The following is a 19,409-nucleotide window of genomic DNA, read 5'->3' as shown; positions in this document are numbered from 1 at the left end:
AAGTAAAGTGTAAAGCGGAACCCAGAAGATCTTGGAGGGTTATAAATACTATATATGTATATAGTATTATATAAAATATGTAGAGTAGAATATGTATATATTATATATATATATTTACAGACACATATACACATATGCACACACATATATGGTATATACATACCATATACATATACACATATATACCTATACAAACATATATACATATACACACACACACATATATATGGTATAAATAACTCCTTCTTCTTAAGTGTGGTCCTGTAATATGTGTTAGAACTGTTTATGTTATACCTCTCCTTTTGTTAATAAGGCAAACACAGAACAATTTCTAACTTCTTTATACTTTGTAACAATCCTGCGATTGCTTCCCCATCAGCAGCTTCTGTTGATGACATCCTCCAACTTTGGTTTCTCTAACCAAGTGCCTCAATTTTTTACTTTGTCTGCTTTTCCTCATACCCTGTTTAAACTACCTTCACAATTTTAAGGTCAATGCTTATATTTATTGCCCTATTTATGTATTTGAGTTGAACATGTATTTTAAGCAATGTTTGTGTGTGGTTGTGCTATTTTTCACCCAGAAATACTGATGACATCACACATTTTTACTCTGGTAACACACAAGAAATAATGATATTGCAAAGACATTTATTGTGATTATAAAGGTATTGCTGAATGCATCCGCCAGTTGCATCAGATCTGCTGGAACATTATTTCATCCATTTCCGATTGAGTGAGGCAACACTGGATAACAGGTACACTTTCATGTTATGAAGAGCCCAGGCTCAAGAGTTTGGAAGTATTTTATGACCTCCAGTAAACACTTCATGTGAAAGGCTGTAATTAAAATTGTTAAAGATTTTTATAGACTGTATATAGACTCTTCATTGCCTTAGCTAAAAAGACATATATGCAAAATAAATTATTTGTCTACACTCCAGCATGAGGATCATCTTTGATGTTTACATGAAGCCACTACCCTGCTTTATTCTTTATATTTGTGCTGAGAATATTGTTCAAAAACATGATGCTGCTGCTCATTGATCTGCCCTACCCAGAACCACTTGAAGGCCTCCACATTTGAAAGCGGTTCTCAAACAACTATCTGTGCAAGTACACGGGTTCTGGTGAAGCACCCCACGAGACGTGATATGCAGAAATGAGGAAATACACATAGACTCAGATTTCTGCAGCAACCAGTATATGTATTCACACCTACATGTTTGAAAAGTCTCCTGTATTGAATTTCTTTTTTTTTTTTTTTTTTTTTTGAGACGGAGTCTCGCTCTGTTGCCCAGGCTGGAGTGCAGTGGCGCGATCTCGGCTCACTGCAAGCTCCGCCTCCCGGGTTCACGCCATTCTCCTGCCTCAGCCTCTCCGAGTAGCTGGGACTACAGGCGCCCGCCACCGCGCCCGGCTAATTTTTTGTATTTTTAGTAGAGACGGGGTTTCACCGTGGTCTCGATCTCCTGACCTCGTGATCCGCCCGCCTCGGCCTCCCAAAGTGCTGGGATTACAAGCGTGAGCCACCGCGCCCGGCCTGAATTTCAATTATGAATGAAGAAAAGAAGAAAGCAACTGACTTAAGTCTTCAAATTAAAATTAGCCTTATGCTACATTACCCTCAAATTGGTCTGAAATTCATATTTAGGTCAATTTAGTTAAAATATTTGTATGCTATAAAATGGTCAGATAACCCCCACTATATTTATGATAATGAAATTAGCTTGCATATACTTTTATTAATGTTTTTATAGATACTGTGTAGATACTGAAAATTTTCCTCAATTTTCTTTCTAACCCAATCATCAAAAGGAAAATTTACAATGCAAATACACTGCCTTTTTATTTTTCCAGCTTTATCGAGTTATGGTTGACAAATACAAATTGTATACAGTATATTTAAAATGTACAGGCTGATGTTCACCTATGTATATACATTGTGAAGCAATGACCACAATTAAGCTAAATAACATAATGATCACCTCACATAGTTTCAATTTTCCGTGTGTGCTGAGACGTAAGCTCAACTCTTAGCAAATTTCAAGTATAAAACACAGTATTATTTAATTATAGACACTATGCTGTTATGTTAGATCTCCAGAACTTATTCATCTAATAACTAAATCTCTGTATTCTGACCAATATCCCTCTAATTTCCCAACCCCTAGCCCAAGACCCTTAGGAACCATCATTCTACACTTTGCTTGTGTGAGTTTGACTTTTATAGAGTCCACATGTTAAGTGAGATCAGTCAGTATTTGTCTTTCTCTGTTTAGCTTATTTCACTTAGCATAATGTCCTACAGCTTCATCCATGTTATCCTAAATTACTGGAATTTTTTTAGGGCTAAATAATGTTTATGTGTATATATTATATATAATAAATAAAATTCATATGTATGTATATTCATACATACATCACATTTTTACATTGTTTAAATCCAGTCATCCACTGATGAACACTTAAGTTCTTTCTGTGTCTTGGCTATTGTGAATAATAGTGTCATGAACACGGGAGTGCAGATATCTCTTTGGCATACTGACTTCATTTATTTTGAGTATACATGGAAAAGTGAGATTGTTGGATTATAGGATAGTTCTATTTTTAATTTTTTCAGGAACCCCTATACTGTTTTCCACTTACAGCTGGAACAATGTACATTTCTAACAACACTATAGAAGGGTTCCCTTTCCTGGACATTCTCACCAACACTTATTTTCTTTTGTCTTTTGGTAATAGCCATTCCACTAGGTATGAAGTGGTATGCCATTGTGGTTTAGATTTGCACTTCCCTGATGATTAATGAAGTTAGGTACCCTTCCATAATCTGTTGGCTACTCTCTTGTCTTCTCTGTAGAAATGTCTATTGAGTTTATTTCCATATTTTAATCATGCATTTGTATTTTTTGCTATTGAGCTGACTGAGTTCTTTATATATTTTGGAAATCAATGCCTCATCAGATACATGGTTTTCAAATATTTTTCTTATTGGATGGGTTGCCTTTTCAATTTGTTGATTGTTTCTTTTGTTGTGCACAATTATTTTTATTCTGAGGCAATTCTATTTGTCTATTTTTGCTTTTGTTGCCTGTGCCTTTAATATCATATCCAAAATATCACAGCCTGCAGCAAAGTCAAGAAGCTTTTCCCCTATGTTTTCTTTTAGGAGGTTTATGGTTTCAGATCATACTTTTAAAGTCTTTAATCCATTTGAGTTGACTTTTGTCTATTGTGTGAGATAAGGTTCCAATTTCATTCTTATGCATGTGGATATCCTCAATAGCCCACTCTTTATAATGGATAGATCACCCAGACAGAAAATCAATCTGAAAATAGCAGAATTTAACAACACTATAAGTGAAATAGACCTAACAGACATATACAAAACTTTTCTTTCAACAGCAGAAGAGTATACATTCTTCTCAGGGGCACATGGGACATTCTCTATGATACACCACATGTGAGGCCATAAAACAACCTTCAACAAATTCAAGATGGCGCTACCTCTTTTGAAACCTAGAAGCCAAGTAGTTTGACATCTTGTTCTCCTGTTTTCTTCAAACTTCTCCAATCATGTTTTTGGAGCATCTACTGAATTCTGTTCTATATAATATAAAATATATGTATATATATTATATATGCATTATACATACTATATGTATAATATATATACATATATTATATGTATATATACATATATATGCACTAAGTGCTCTTAGTAGTTAGAAATAATATACATAGGTATATTATATATACACCTATATGTTATATGTATAGACATGAAATATACGTGTAAATATACATAATATATATTATATATACACATATATATTATATGTATATATAATATATAATGTATATTATTTCTAACTACTAAGAGCACTTTTCAACTGCCTGCAATCCCAATATGTATATTTTGGAGGCAAAAAACATATCTGGAGTGGACTTTAGGCTTTGGAGGGAGATTGGCATAGTTCTGAAAGAGCCTCAGTCCTGGGATTAGCAAAGGGATGTTAGAGATTATCTGAATAGGTATACAGCGGAGGTACCCAGGCTAAAGATCAGCTATAATAACAAGTCAGTCACAATAAAAAATACTCTAGTAATAAGGCAGTAGTACATTTAATAAAACTGAAAAAAATCTTAATTATATTAGTAGTTACAGTAGCTTGATATTGATTAAGAGCTCTATAATTTTTCCCCTTGATTCTGAAAAGTGGGGCAAGGCCAGATTTTGCAAACAGAGTTCCGATGAGAGAAATGAAAAGTGGTCTGGTCATGACAGCATTCCTCTATGTACGGCTTTTTGTCAACTAGAAACATGCTTCTACCAAAGCAATTAGTAAATTTAGTATACTAATTTCAAATCATCAAGTCCACCATTAGAGAAAAACAATATGCAGCTAAGGAAGCCACTGGAAAAAAACATAGCTGAGAATGGCATACATTTTGGTCACTTCAGATGTGCTATCTTTATAGAAGAGGTTTTCTTTTCCTTCCCTCCCTCCTTCCCTCCCTCCCTCCCTTCTTTCCCCTCCTCTTTCCTTTTCTTCCTTTTTTTTCCACATTACAAATCCAAAATGTATATACTACTTGTTGACTGCAAAGTACATGTAAGCAATACCTCAAAACCGGAAATACAACTACAATGGTGAGAACGTCCTAAAGGTTTCAAAACATTTGAGATCTGTTGCACACCTTTTGAACATGTTACTGATACCTGAGTGGGTATTTGTAGACACTTTCAACAGTTCTTACTTTTTTCGAGATGTCATGTAAAATGACAAAACAAGCTTCTTACCAATGAGGTCATTCACACTGAAGATATAACTTTAAAGAAAATAGAGAACTCAATTTAAGTGAGCAATGGGGGAGAACAATCACAGGAAACTAAAGAGCTAGCTAGCTGACGATGAGCTGAAGAGAGGGGCTTGAAATTGCTATAGACAAAAGTGACAGTCAGAGAGCATGTAGAAGCCCGACTTGAGGCAAAGTATTCACTTTCTGAAAGGACTGCAGCCAACATGCCATCCCGGTATAAAGCCTTCCGAAATGAGGATTCTATTTATCAACAATGTCATGTTGCAGCCCACAAGGTGAAGAGGTGAACAATTGGAGCTACCGGCAGTGACAAGAGACAACATATCTAACTTTTAATCTAGCTTATATACATGGATAGTTGCACTGTCAATAAAGGGAGTTTTCTCAGTGTCCTTCCCAGAAGGCTGAGATTTTTATTTACCACTACATGAAGCCCACTTTCAATGGAAACAAGTCAATGTTTTAGGATTAATCATTATTATCACCTGTCTTGGTCAGTAAATTATAATACTACTGGCATCAAAAATACCTGAAGTGCCTGAAGTCAACAAATATCAAGAAAATGTTTGTGCATGACTATAACATAGAATTGTAAGACCAGTAACTCGACACTATTCATAGACAATTTATAACCAACATGAGATTTAAGAATATTGGAAAAGAACCTTTTCAAAGTTGTTAACGAGATCTTTAATATGATTGTAACAAGACTCCCTTCTGGAAAAGGAGGGTATATACAATCTTTCTTACCAGCTAAGACTTTTACTTGAATTTAATTAGATAATAATAATAATAACAACAACAGCCCACATTTCTTGAGTATTTTACATGTATTAACTCTGTATATTAACATATGTATTAATTTTATATGTTAATGCAATTATTTATCAAGATAAAAGGAGGTTGCTATTGTTATTTATTCCCTTTATTTGCAAGTACACAAAGAGATTAAATAACTTTTCAAAGCCACACATGAGTGACAAATAGCAGAAACTGCCTATAAATCCAGGAACTCTGATTTAAGTATTGGCAATGTAGCTAATCCATTACCCTAAATATACTCTATGTTGGACCAGTTGCAAAAATTCTTGGAAAACAACAAGCAAGTAATAAATGTAACACTTTATCTTTTCAGATACTTTTCTACAATTAATGAGCATTTGGAAATGGGTGGCCATATGCACCCTATTTTATAATGCTTTGTTGGATGTTATTTTTAAAAACTGACTTGAAATTACATCCAATAAAGCATTATAAAATAGAGTGCGTATTTTTTAATTGACTTAAAATAACAAAAAGGAAAAATTTTAGGTGGATGCTATAATTTATAAAATCATTTAAGAATATCTCATTTTGACCACAGGAAAGGAGGGATTGAGACAATTTTCAGGGAAGAGAAAAAAAGTATGAAAAGTTACCAGAAACTCAGTTACTTTTCCTTTGATGATCCATTTTATCCCCGTTTCTAAGATGTTTTCTTGGCTTCTCAGACCACACAGTATGGAGAAAATTACTTGTCCAGAGCCCCAAATTTACATTAATCTGGAACAGTCCCTTAAACTAGTATATATTTTGCCCATTTCTCAATCCTGAGAACAAAGATGTTGCTGCCCCCAAATGAATCTAGTCCTGTCCAGCCAAATTGTCCAAAGAATGGTCACATAGAAAAGATAAATAATTGCAGGTTGATTTTCAGAGAATGGAAAACAGCTCATTTTCTCCTTATAACAAGATCAAAATATTTCTAAGATAAAGGTAGGCATGAGACAACATTTGTAGTAAGAAAGTAAAAAAATAATTTTAAGATGTCTATCTTAAGTAGACATTTTCTTATAGAATCAGATTTTATTCATTGATTATAATCTCAGAGCACCCTACAAAATCTCAGCATATACAGAAATGGTAATATAATGAAGGTGATGGTTGGCCATAGTGATGTGATACTACAGGATGATATTGCTAAACCTAAGAATTTTGTCTTTTTAAAAAATTCTCATGATTTCTACTTTTTAATCTGGTAACATTGTTTCCTCTCTTAAATCAATACTCTGTGACTTTCATTTTGGTATGATGATGTTAATCCTTCTTTAGGAAGCTGAAAATGATTTTCACCCCTTTATGCAGAGCCATAGATGGCATAAACTCACCTGATTCATTAGATAATGGGTAAAAGTAACAAAGTGGTTCAAAGAAGACAGGCACAGTAGTACTGTTTTAATAACCTGCTCAATTCTATTTGAACTTTCTGTACATTATTGTTTTTGCCTCCTACCTACCCTCTCCATTTCTGTGGTTTGGGTGCTTACATAACATTTAAAGCATTTTGGTCTCAATTTGCTTTTCAAAAAACACATGGTTTTTAGGAATCCTATCTGGATGCCTGACAATCCAGTTTGGAAAATTGGAAAATAGAAGCTTTTCAGGAGTGACATGGATGAACTTCTTAAGCGAAAGCACATAGATTTAGAAGGAGCTTAATATTAATCTTTTTCTTTCTTAAGTCAAAGTCTCATTCCCAACATCCTTGTTCCTATTTCCAATAATTGGGAGCAAGAAACTGTACTTAAGAGTGGGATGCTTTGGAGAAGAGAGCACACCAAGAATGAAGAAAGGTATTAGTTCAACTGTCAGAGTGAATCAGAGGGTGGGTTTGCGGGAAAAGGAATTCTCTTGGAAATAACACATGAAATATGTTATTGATACTCTTAAAGATTCTATTGTCATCCAGGTGTGGTGGCATATGCCTCTAATCACAGCAACTTAGAAGGTCGAGGGAGGAAAATTGCTTCAGGCCAGGAGTTCGAGACCAACCCAGGCAACATAGTGAAACCTAAGATCCTGTCTCTAGAAAAAAAAAAAAAAAAAAATCTGGGCATGGTGGTGTGTGCTTATAATCATAGCTACACAAGTGGCTGAGGTGGGAAGATTGCTTGAGCCCAGAAGTTCCAGGCTGTACAGTGAGCTATGATCACACCACTGTGCTGCAGCCTCAGTGACAGAGTGAGATCCCGTCTTTAAAAAAAGAAAACAAATTAAAAAAAAGTAGATTTTGTAGCGAAAAAGCGAAGAATTTCAAGCTCTCTTTTAAAAAAAAAAACAAAAAAGCTTTTTCATTTCTATAGGTTTTGGAACAGGAAGTATTTGGTTACATGAGTAAGTTCTTTAGTGGTGATTTGTGAGATTTTGGTGTACACATCACGCGAGCACTATACACTAAACCCAATTTGTGGTCTGTTATCCCTCATCCCCTCCCACCCTTTCCCCGAGTCCCCAAAGTCCATTGTATCATTCTTACGCCTTTGCATCTTCATAGCTTAGCTACCACTCATGAGTGAGAACATATGATATTTGGTTTTCCATTCCTGAGTTACCTCACTTAGAGTAATAGCCTCCAGTTCCACCCAGGTTGCTGCAAATGCCATTAATTTATTTATTTTTCTGGCTAAGTAGTATTCCATCCCACAATTTATTTATCCACTCGTTGATTGTTGGGCATTTGAGGCGGTTCCTTGTTTTTGCAATTGTGAATTATGCTGCTATAAATATGAGCATGCCAGCCCTAATGGTGGGGTAAAAGTTCAGGTTTCATGAGGTACTTGAGTGTCAAAGTGAACCAAGCTTAGTAGGAAGTGGCTATCTGGGGGAAAATAATGATAACAGAACTATAGATGTAAAGTAATGCTCATTTGATACTCTAATAACCAATAAATCAGAGATAAAGTTAGTTCCTTAAGGAGAGAAACGAATTCAATCATGACTAATTGAATAAAATCCTAAATGAAGTAATGTATACTTCACAGCAAGGGGCTCTTAAAATCATCAGAGACTAGCTGGTTGCCCTAATTTTCATCTTCTATTCTTTGCTTCAGGAATTTAAGTAAAAATATGAAGACCTAAATATCAGTTAGCAAAATAAAACTGAATAGCAAATGAATTATGAAATTTTAGGTTACTTATATGTACAATACAAAGTTGAGGATATTGAAGAGTTATAGTAATTCAACAGACATAATTGACATAGTAAAAAAATATGTTGTGGCAGAAAGCAAGAAGCTATTTTTTTCATAAAAAGGAGTGCACATGAGTACATGCTCATTTATGTGTAAAAAATACACATTGTTCAATTAAATAAGAAGACGGTGTTAAATTAATGAATAGAGTTTTGAAAATAAGTTTTTATCCAAATCATAATTACCAAAGCATTCCCAACTTCTTAGTTTAGTTCTTTAGGTCAGCTATCATGCATTGACTCTGGTGAGAATGATAGTACGTGGTAAATATCTAGTTCCAATGACATAGGTGATACAATAAAAAACATTAACATCTCTAACCTCAAAGAGTTTAAAAATCACTGTGCATATAAGTGGTGCTGGAAAAGGGATGAGATATAGAAAAGAACAAGTATATGTAGGCCGAGCACAGCGGTGTCTCATGCCTGTAATCCCAACACTTGGGGAAGCCAATGTGGGAAGATGGCTTGAGTTCAGGCGTTTGAGGCCAGCCTGGGCAACATAGTGAGACCTTGTCTCTTCAAAGAAAGAAAAAAGAGAGAATAAAATGTAATTAGCTAAAATAGAAGATAGAAATGCATAATAAACATCCAAATAAAATTATTATTTAAAAGGACAGAATTTTATAGTGGGAAGTATTATAGATAACTTTTGATTCCACCTTCACCATTTCAATTTGGTTTTCAATTGAGGTTGACTTTATTACCAGCATGCAATTATTAATGTAATTCATTTCAGTTTATAAATCTTCTGAATGTAAGATGCATTAATAACTCAAAGGAAGGAAGATTATGTCTCAAATTGGGAAACTTAGTGATGATCTCATAAAATAGGTAATATTAAACAATGACTTTGAGGTAAGGTTATTTCAGATGTACCTTTAAAGCAACCTAAAAACAAACATTGAAATGATAAAATTAATTTCCGAGTAACTTAAATTAATGCCAGAAACAATAGAAACACTTCTAAACATACAAAAAAATTTAACACTCAGTAGTGTAAAACTGACGATGAAAAATAGGAAAATGTGATCCATAAGAACTACAAATAAGAGAAAATAGAAACAAACTCAGGTATGATAGAGATAAGGGGGTTACTAGACAATGCTATTGGAATAGCTAATACAAACATATGCCACAGGCCCAAGGAAAATGTAAATAAAAATATAAACATTGTGAGAAGAGAAATTAGAATTATAAAAATCCCTATATGGTACTTCTAGAGATATAATAGTTGAAAAAGAAATGAGCTTTTAAAAATTAATAGATTAGGTGCTTCAAAAGAAAATATTAGAGAACTTTAAGATCTGTCAATAAAACTTATAGAAAATTAATCATAGAAAAGAATGAATTGAAGAAAAAAATAAGAGAATATCAAAGGTTGACAAAAAAAAAATTGAATGTCATTGGAGCCCAAAACAAGAGTAGGGGTAAGGGGAGACAAATAAATATGTAAGAAAATATGTTAGTCAAAAAAATCTTCAATTTGAAAAACAATATTTATATAAACTAACAAGTCAAAGAAGCTTTGACATACACAAAGCAAAAAGAGAAAGGGAGAGGAGGAAGAAGATGGGAAGAGAAAGAGGAAGAGCAGAAGAGAGGAAAAAGGAAGAAAAGGAGAAGAAGACCATGACTACAGAAGACTCATCAAACACAACTTGCAAAAAAGATACGATAGACAATAAAACCTTTAGAGGAGCCACAGTTCAAAAGATACATTTCATAATGAAAAAAAATTAAGATTGATAGCAGTGTTCTCATTTGAAACTATGCAAGTCTGAAGGCAATGGATTGAGATATTTATAGTACCAAAAGATAAAATCTGTCAAACATAATTTTTTTTTTTTTTTTTTTTTTTTGAGATGAAGTCTCGCTCTGTCACCAGGCTGGAGTGCAGTGGCACGATCTTGGCTTACCACAGCCTCCACCTCCTGGGTTTAAGTGATTCTCCTGCTTCAGCCTCCCAAGTAGCTGGGACTACAGGTGTGTGCCACCACAGCCAGCTAATTTTTGTGGTATTTTTTAGTAGAGACGGGGTTTCATCATGTTGGCCAGGATGGTCTCGATCTCTTGACCTCATGATCCTCCCGCCTTGGCCTCCCAAAGTGCTGGGATTACAGACATGAGCTACCGCACCTGGCCAACCATAAATTTTTATGCTCAAATGCAAATGCCTGTCAAAAATAAAGACAGAATAAAGTCTTTCTTAAACAATCAAAAGCTAAGATAATTTATAATCATAAGACATGCACTACAAAAATAAATGTAAAGGAATTTCTTCAGGCAAAAGGAAAGGGACATTATATGAATATCTTTACCTACACAAAATATATAATGTATGACAAAGAAATTTAATATGTAGATTATTATAAAAGGTATTTTTCTTTTAAATTAATTAAAAAGTTAATTAATTGTTGAATGTGTCAGAATTCTCCTGAGGAACAGAGCAATAGGATGTACAAATATATATATGTATATATATAATTGTATTTTTCTGATATATTATTTATTTTTAGGAATTGGCACATGTGGTTGTGTATTCTGGCAAATCCAAAATGTGCATGGTTAACAGGAAGGCTGGAGACCCAGGAAAGAGCTGATGTTGCAGTTTAGTCTGAAGATGCTTTGAAGGCAGAATTTCCCTCTTCTTTCATGTACCTCATTCTGTTTTCTTTCAAGGCTTTCAAGTGATTAGATGAGGCCCATCCACATTATGAAGAATAACTTTCTTTCCTTAGAGTCTATTGATTTCAGTGTTACTCTCATCTCAAAAAATACCTTCACAGAAACACTCAAGCTGGTGTTTGACCAACACATCTTGGTACTGTGGCCTAGCTAAGCTGACATATAAAATTAACCATCATAACTCTTTAAAAAATAATAATACACTCAGATATTTCTAACAAATATACTAGCAAAAGTATGATAATAGCAAATGACGGCATGAGTTCAGAAATAGAATATCATTTGGTACTTACAATATACATGAAGTGGTATACTGTTATTAGAAGACAGACTTTGATGATTTACTGAAGTTTATTGTAGACCCAAAAGCAACCACCAAAAATATGAAAACATGAAGGTTTATCTAAAAGTAACAAAATCTAGAAAAAAACAAATCACAAACAAGGGCAGATAAAGATGAAATAAAGGAGCGACAACAGATGGGAATAGTAGAAAACAAATAGCAATGTAGTATATTTTAAATCCAAACTGTATTGTTAATTGTATTAAATGTAAGTTACCTAAACAGAGTAATGAATAAACTACAGATTATAAAAGTGGATCAAAAATCAACACTATAATGTATGTGGTTTGCAAAATACACTTTAATTATAAAATACACAAATTATAAAAAACACTTTAATTATTAAAATATTCAAAGACTAAAAGTTAAAGATATAAAAAATGCTGTGAAAGCAATTTTCAAAAATGGGCCGGAATGGTTATATTAGTATCAAGTAGACCTCAAAATATGGAATATAGCAACAAAAAATATGAGGCACTTCCTACTGATAAAAAGGGCATTTCTTCAAGAATATATAAAAATAATATACTTAACAGCTTTGAAAAATGTGAATAAAATACCCATGAAACTAGAAGTAAAATATATGCAAGTTTATAATTATTGTGGATTTAACTCTGCTCACTCAATAATTGATAGAACCAGTAGTTAGTAGAGACACAGAAGAGTTGAATAACACCATCAACCAACTAGACCTCATTTATATGTATGATATAGTTGAATGCACATTTTAAAAATGCAAATGGAATATTTACCAAGAAAAATTATAATCTGGATCATAAACCTAATCTCATGTTTTAAAATATTGAAATTGTATAAAGTATGTTTTCTAACCACAATGGAATTAAACGAGAGTTTAATAATAAAAAAATCGAGAAAAGGTCCAAGTATTTGGAAATTAAAACTTTTCTAAGTAAAACAAATATTAGATAAGAAATCACAAGAAATATTAGAAACTGTTTTGAACAGAATGAAGAAATACCTATATATCAAAATTTGTAGGGTGCAGTGAAAGTGCTTGTAAGCTTGTATGTAATTTGAGATTACCTACCGGGCCATTGGAACAAAGAGGATTAGGCATGTTCTCACCTATTTGTAGGAGTTAAAAAATAAAACAACTGAACTCATGGAGATGGAGAGTAGAATGATATTTGCCACTGGCTGGAAACCATAGTGGGGGGCTGGGGGGACAGGGGATGGTTCCTGAGTACAAAAAAAACAGAAACAATGAACAAGAGTCAGTATTTGATAGGACAACAGGGTGACTATAGTCAATAATAATTTAATCATGCTTCTAAAAATAGCCAAAAGAATATAACTGAATTGTTTGTAACACAAAGGATAAATGCTTGAGGTTATGGATACTTCATTTACTATAAGGTAATTATGACACGTTGCACACCTGTATCAAAATATCCCATATATCCCATAAAAATATACACCAAGTACCCACAATAATTAAAAATTACAAACAAATAAACAGGCATACTACAAAGACCTCAAAAAAAAAAAAAAAACTATTAGGTTGGTGTAAAAGTAATTGTGGTTTTTGCCATTAAAAGTAATGACAACAACTGCACACAATCTGGATCTTGGCATTTTTAAGCCTATTCCCATTTCCTACTCTTCTCCACATTCTCCTCTACCATGCCATGCCCATTAGTAGTTGTATGACTTTATTTTCATGCTGCTGATAAAGACATACCTGAAAGTAGGAACAAAAAGAGGTTTAATTGAACTTAAATAGTTCCACTTGGCTGAAGAGGCCTCAGATTCATGGCGTTAGGCAAAAGGCACTTCTTACACAGCGATGGCAAGAGAAAGTGAGGAAGAAGGAAAAGCGGAAACCCCTCATAAACCCATAAGATCTCGTGAGATTTATTCACTATCACGAGAATAGCACGGGAAAGACTAGCCTCTATGATTCTATTACCCCCTCCCTCCCACTCGCCTCCAGGTCCCTTCCACAACATGTGGGAATTCTGGGAGATACAGTTTGAGATTTGGATGGGAACATAGCCAAACCATATCAGCAGTCATCTGGAAATTTTTGATGCCAAATGCCATTCAGTTCTGTCTTGCCAGAGCCCTTTGAGATTGGCTTTATAAGTATCTCAAATCTGAGAAAATGTCCGCTGGGAAAAGTTAAAATTCTTGCCAGGATCAATCTGTTTGAAATGGAATGATATCTACTGAATGATGTGTGGAAATTTACACAGTATTAATTAGAATGAATTATTCTTCCACAAAGAAGCAGACTTAAGGGTAATGGAGAAAAGGGCAAGATTGAAGGTAATAGTCACCAATCATGTGTTCAGCACCGAATTAGGAATTTCTACATTTATGTCTCCTATAATTCTCACATTAAGCCTTTGTGATAGAAGGTACTCGTGTGTAGATGACAAGAAGTTTGCATTTTGAGAGGACGCTCCAGCAGTTTACATGATCAGCAAAATAGCTATGGTGGTCCATGACACCCTTGGCCGGCTGTGTAGTAAGGTAAAGAAGCTTCTGAATACACATGAGAGAGACACTTATCCTTTCCCAATGAATCTCAGAGAAAACATACTGTTAAGAGAAACGGAAAACACATTTGTTGTGTGTAGTTACTTGAAAGCCACCTGAATGTTTCTTGATTACCAGATACAGCAGAATTTATGCTTAGCTTATTCTTCTACAGAAGGAGACACGGAGGAAGATGAGTAGATCGGTATTTTAACATATATATATATATACATATTTTTAAAGAAGCTTCATGCTATGCAGAAACAGAAAGTTGCTAAATAAAATATCAGGCTCATGTTTCAGGGCTGGTGCTAACAAAAACGATGGTATCAGAAAATCGACTTCACCTTTTCCACACCATCTCTTTGTGAACATTTTACTGAATAAAGTTTTTTTATAAACCCTTTTCCTCAGCCATCTTTTTTTTTTTTGAGACAGAGTCTCGCTCTGTCGCCAGGCTGGAGTGCAATGGCACCACCTCGGCTCACTGCAACCTCCGCCTCCCGGGTTCAAGCAATTCTCCTGCCTCAGCCTCTTGAGTAGTTGGGATTACAGGTGCGTGCCACCATGCCCAGCTAGTTTTTGTATTTTTAGTAGAGACGAGGTTTCACCATGTTGGCCAGGGTGATCTTGATCTCTTGACCTTGTGATCTGCCTGCCTCGGCCTCCCAAAGTCCTGGGATTACAGGTGTGAGCCACCGCGCCCGTCAAGGACTTTTCCAAAGTAATTATTGCAGTAAAGTCACTAGTATTAGTCATTCATATTGGGTTTGTATTTTCATCAAAATAATTTATTACTTGATTTAAGATTAATATTAAGTAAGAGAATGAAAAGTTTTGCCTCACTTGAAGAAATATAAAATTAGAGCAAGCAAGTGAATGATATTATTTTTTCATAATGGCCCTGAAATATCTGCTTTTTGGTGTCAATGATGCTACTTTTGTGATGTCTATGCATAACTAAAATATTTTCTGTTTCAATTCTCTACTTAACCCAATGTTCTGCATCACCCTTGAAGGCTGAAAATCTCAGATGTTAAATGGAGCAATATATTTATTTATATATTTGTTTGTTTATTCACCACCACCCCCACCAATTGTTATTTAAAGTCAATTAACACAATATTAAGGTTAGCTTGGCTCTTAAGATAATAAACATATATCCATATTTTTGCTTTTTATGTTGCTCACTTTGAACTCAGTAAGGAAAATAAAGTAGGAAAAATTCATTTTAAATAAAATAGCAAACCAAGTACATTGTTTTGTGTCTATTATTTCATCTGTCGTCACTCTCTCTAATAGCATACATAGATCAAAAAGCCAACAGTTTTCACACATAGAAAACAGCTTCTTACTCGACCAAAAAGACAACTGAGCTACTTATTCCTACAGCTGGCCATTGACCTTAAAGGGTTTCTCAAAGCTTGTCTTGAAAAACAACTATGTTATTTAAAAAGGACAAGATATCTGAATTTGAGCAACTTTTCTACTATGTATATTTGCTATAGAACATCATGAAATCTAAAAAAAAAAAGAAATTGAGAGCCGGGTGCGATGGCTCATGGCTGTAATCCCAGCACTTTGGGAGGCTGAGGTGGGAGGATCACGAGGTCAGGAGATAGAGACCATCCTGTCTAACAAGGTGAAACCCCGTCTCTACAAAAGAAAAAAAATATTGACTCACTACTTTATGCTAAATGTAGAGTTTTATAGTCTAATATGATTTCCAAAATCAAATCACTCTAGCCATGTCAAGAAAATCTTCAAGGTACATTTAAATTGAAGCGCCACCAAAATGTGGGTGGAATTAGATAAAAATGAGAGGTAAACTAAAACTTTAGATCCTCCTTTTAAAGTACCTTTAGATCCTCCTTTTAAAGTACCATTGTATCTTTTAGTCATCAATCTTTCATGAATTCATGGTTACTGAAAACAGAGTGTGCATGAAGGAAGACCAAGAAGAATTGTGCAAAATTCTCAAAGGCATTTAGCAGATTGTGAATGAATAGAAAGAGCTTCCCCACCTGTACTATATTATTACTAGTTTTAATTTAATTTATGAAATAATTGAGTTTGCATAATCTCTAAAAATATTTACCTAAGGATGGAGCAAGGTAATGTTCCATTATTATTGTAAATTAATTTTTTTCATATAATTAATGATGATTTTTATCATATTTCACGTTGTATTTTTAAACTATTATTTACAGTTAAAATATCTACCATGAACTTACAAAAATTACATAATTAAAAATTACATATATGCAATTTATTTTTACTAATGAGAGTGCAACAAAGGATATAAAATTTCATAGTAAGAAGTAAGATGATACTTTAGGGAAGGACAATTATGACCAGACAGACTCAAGGAATAAATCTGCTAATTTCAGCTAAATGGGAGTTAAGCTAATGACCTTGACAGAAGAAAATTATTTTAGAGCTACTATAATACCTGTGGAATAAAGCCTAATGTATGGCTTAAAAGATAGCAGGTAAGATACTCTACTAGAGCAATTCCATTTCAACCAGAGCAATCCTTACGTAATTCTGGACATGGCTGGAACATATTGTAAAATACTGGTTTGGCATATAGCCACTTAAAGGCATAATTACCCTTGAGGGGACAGAGCACAGTGTTTTAGAATCAATGATATTATCTGAAAGAAAAGTTTGAGGAAATTGGGCTTATTCATTTTAATAAAAGGGCATTAACCTTTTTAGACCTTATTGAAGTTACAGAATTCTGAAAGCAATAGATAAAATTGATTTTAATAAACTCTTCTCTCTAATATAAAAGTAAATAAGAGGATAAAATGATCCCAAAATTGGGAAACGGGTGGGTTAGAAATGAAATTTAGGTATAGGCATTTTATTTACAGCATGAGACAAATTATAACTGAGGCTGTGGGGTGTGTGTATGTTTGTGTGTGTGTGCACAGAAAAATGAAGAAGTAACAGAATTTTGGAGGAATAATATGTAATAACACATGATGGACTGAACCTACATAAAACCACACCAATTAGTAGATACCATTTTGAATATGTATATGAAAGTCTGGATTTGGTCAATCTGACAAAGCAAAGGACTTTCATTGTTATAGTAACCTCCTGGGCACTCCCTAGAGCACATTTTTTTCCCAAAAGTTTTCTCTGTACAGTGATGCTGGATTCACCTTAAAACACCCCTTTAATCATTTCATTCCCTTTTGGTGTCACTTTACACTTATATAATTAAATTCAAAAATTTTACCTTGTCATTCAAACGTTGTAGAATTTTATCTCAAAAAATCTTTCAGAATCACATTTTTAGCTTCCCTTTAGTAATGTGTAGCAAAGTTTGTATATGAAAATGCTGCTCTCTAGAGAGAGTCAAGGAAAAAAAAAAGAATAAAAACCAAATTTGGAAATTGCTGCAGAGTAAATCATCAAGATGAAAGTACTATGGGCCTGGTGCTGTGGCTCATGCCTGTAATCCCAGCACTTTGGGAGGCTGAGGCAGGCGGATCAAGAGGTCAGGAGTTCAAGACCAGCCTGACCAATATACTGAAACCCTGTCTCTACTAAAAATACAAAAGCTATCCGGGAGTGGTGGCGGGCACCTATAGTCCCAGCTACTCGGGAGGTGGAGGCAGGAGAATGGCTTCAACCCAGGAGGCCGAGGTTGCAGTGAGCCAAGTCAGGCCACTGCACTCCAGTCTGGGCGACAGAGAAAGACTCTGTCTCAAAAAAGAAAAAAAAATAAAAAGAAAGTACTATGAATAGTGTCCCAAATTTATTTGACAAGGCCTATTTTTTTTTTTTCAGGAGGTCTGAATAGGAACATATCCATAGACTAGTATTCTATAGAACACATTTTTGTAAATGATAACTTTGGAAACAAGCCCAGATCAATGCTTTGTTAATAACCTATTTTAGTGTCATAGAGCCGCTCTAAACCTTTCCCCATTCTTCTAAATGCACTTCCCTTTTTACACAATGTAGGTAAATTTGTAGACCCTCTAACAACTATCAGCTTTAAAATTCTTATTTTCTATATTTTGAGCCCTTAAAAATAGAAAACACACACTATTGACTATGTGCTAATGCCACATTTTGATTTAAAATTGAATGTCAACTTTGAGCAAATAAAATGTAAGTTCTTTATAATTTAAATTTTTCAAGATAAACAATGAATAATTATACCGTTTTAATAAGAATTTCAATTGTATATGAAATATCAACAGAAAACATATTTTATATTGTGATAAAAAATAAAATTTTACTTCTGAATGCTTTGGCAACTTCTACCCAAAGATTGCCAGAATGTTTCAGTTGGAAGATTTTTTATTCAGTGTGAATGCCTATAGTAGAATGTTACATTCTTACCAAATACTCTGCCAGTCTTCAAGTTGTGTGTGTCTTAACTGAATTCTTACTGAATTAATAATTACGTAAATATATAGATTCTCTAAAATCATGCTTTTTATACCAAAGCAAATGTTGATTTTTGAAAACCAGAAGCCATTAACTTTCTTTTAAGAAAGAAGGATTTGACAACTTGAGCTTTTATTGATTTAGAAATCGTTTCTTTTGGAATCCATCCTCTTGATAGTTTTTAGATATTGTTATTGCTGCAGAAATAATCAATGTTGGTAAGTCTGTTTGCTAAATCTGTTTACGACTTTCATCAATATTTCACTGACAGTAGATAAAAATCAAATTTACACATAGGTCTTCAGTTGTTCTTAGTGCAATAAAAATATGGTGTTTGTCAATATAACTGAGAAGTATCTTGGGATATCTAATTTTTTTTAATTCTTTATATATTTGTTCATTCCTATATAAGACAGAATAAGTATCTTTTATAGTTTGTAGGTACTTTCCATTGTTTATGAACTATTTTAAGGCTTATGAATATTATATAAAATAAAAAATACATAAACAGAGACACATATATATGTTTTTTGCTCATTCTACCAATATGATATATATATATATGATAATAGATTATATGTACATATCTATGGATGTAAATATATACACAAAAACATTCAGAAAAAA

The 19,409-nt window shown here is 33.8% G+C and overlaps 1 long non-coding RNA gene across 1 annotated transcript; it reads right to left on the bottom strand.

Moving 5' to 3' along the window:
• Positions 1-634: 634 nt before the first annotated feature.
• LOC134732685 (uncharacterized) lies at positions 635-11,891 on the bottom strand. Its single transcript, XR_010116110.1, has 2 exons — positions 11,818-11,891; positions 635-840 (listed from the first exon to the last, which is right to left on the bottom strand). It is a non-coding gene; the product is annotated as an uncharacterized lncRNA (long non-coding RNA).
• Positions 11,892-19,409: the final 7,518 nt, after the last annotated feature.

Source organism: Symphalangus syndactylus, chromosome 16 (genome assembly GCF_028878055.3).
Source record: "Symphalangus syndactylus isolate Jambi chromosome 16, NHGRI_mSymSyn1-v2.1_pri, whole genome shotgun sequence".
Lineage (NCBI taxonomy): Eukaryota > Metazoa > Chordata > Mammalia > Primates > Hylobatidae > Symphalangus > Symphalangus syndactylus.
The sequence above is the reverse complement of the archived record's forward strand: the minus strand, read 5'-3'. Positions and strand labels throughout refer to the sequence as shown.